Below are 2,029 nucleotides of genomic sequence, written 5' to 3'. Positions count from 1 at the left end.
ATAATGCACATGGCTGGCTATCAGTCCAGATATAGGGACTATGTATTTTTGTCTGCCAAAAGCATCTCCTCTGGCTGAAAAAGGCTTTCCCCTCAACCATTTAAGCAATCGTATCCTATATAATCTATCTATACTAATAAAAGGGTAATATGCCACTTAGACCAGGTTGACCAGCCAACTTCAGGATGTCTGACTTCCTTCAGGACAAAGGAAGGAAGGTGGTGGGGGCTGAGGCAGAGGCAGTTAGGGGCAATCAGGCTGGCAGGGGAGGGCAGTTGGGGGCGACATCAGGCTGGCAGGGGAGGGCAGTTGGGGGCGACATCAGGCTGGCAGGGGAGGGCAGTTGGGGGTGACCAGGCCTGCAGGGGAGGGCAGTGGGGGGCAAGATCAGGCCGGCAGAGGAGGGCAGTTAGGGGCGATCAGGCCGGGGTAGGGGAGAGCAGTTATGAGCGATCAGGCAGGCAGGTAGAGCGGTTAGGGGCAATCAGGCAGGCAGGCAGAGGCAGTTAGGGACAATCAGGAAGGCAGGCAGGTGAGTGGTTAGGAGCCAGCGGTCCCAGATTGTGAGAGGGATAACCCACTGCTGGTTTAGGCCCAATCCCTGGGATTGGGCCTAAACCAGCAGTCAGACATCCCACAAGGGGTCCTGATTGGAGAGGGTGCAGGCTGGGCTGAGGGACGCCCCCCCCCCCCCCCCCCCCCGTGCACAAATTTTTTGCACTGGGTCACTAGTATAATATATATGCAATAAAGTTGATCATTAATTATTTTAACTTTTAGTTGCAAGATCTGAACGAAACAAATAGTTCCTATCTTTTCTCTACCCTATAATATCCTATTTAGGAGGGGGTGGATTAGGAAAGGATTTACTTAATCAAACCAGGTATTTGTGTACAAATCTTTCAAGAACAATCAGAAATTTGATCAGATAAAAATAAGTCTCAGTTGACATTGATAGGAATGAGTATGCAGTGAAAACAAGTCCTTAATCATTTTCACTGTGGAATAATTTTTAAAAAGAGAGAGACATATACTTTATTATCAAATGAACAGAGGGGAACATTAGGCCTTCATGATAGGAAGTTACATGGCAGTGTTTCTTAGAATTTTTCTTATCAAACCAATTTTCACACATGGAACAAAGAAACCAATGCTTTTCCTCTCATCTTTTTCTTGTCCTTACTGGTTTTAATATTTTATGTCTGACACGCTAACAATCAAGCACATGTTCTCTCATTGTTGTCTGATCTCAGCAATCTGATAATGATTTATGAGGAATGATGAGTGGAATCACACATCAAGGGTCTGCTTTGTTGATAGTACAACCTGGGGTGCATTTCCAATTTGCAATTCGGTGCAGGAGCTTTAGAAGTGCCTATTTGTTTGATATCTACTTGGCTGTGCCATTGATCTACCAAACTCAGGGTCAACTGGTGTAGCAATGTGTGAATGAGAAATCAAAGATTTGGACTTCGCAGGAGTTTGTGAAAAATAAAGGAAACAGTTTGTTTTCCTCAGTTATTTTTTTTAAATCTCCACACATAAAACAATACTATCATACTGCAAAAATATAAGTATACCATATGATATGTACATACATCCTATACCGTCTAGAGATTGGACCTAAAAAATGTTTCATATTATCCATAATAAATGAAGAATCAATCTGTTCTGTATTCTATCATTTGGAATTAATCCAAACCCAATTACTTTACATATTATTCTCACAAATTTTCTACATCTCAAACTTTTCTTTGGGGAAAAAGATACATCTTTTCAATATTTTAAATTTGATCTAAAATGATCATGTGCTACTTGAATATAATAAAATTATGTTTAAAATATAGACTGTAAAATTTGATAAAGACTTTCAAAAACGTATATGATTACAAAATTAAAAAAGGCTTATGTTACAATATTAACTTTTCCTTCTGCCAATAGTAACATGTTGTTTTAATAAAGTTCACTTTCTGAGAGGAATGCTCCTCTCTGATTAACCAAAATGCATAACATTAATAATATATATTTT

This window comes from Myotis lucifugus, unplaced genomic scaffold, assembly GCF_000147115.1.
Source record: "Myotis lucifugus unplaced genomic scaffold, Myoluc2.0 scaffold_75, whole genome shotgun sequence".
Lineage (NCBI taxonomy): Eukaryota > Metazoa > Chordata > Mammalia > Chiroptera > Vespertilionidae > Myotis > Myotis lucifugus.
Note: the sequence above shows the minus strand (reverse complement) of the source record.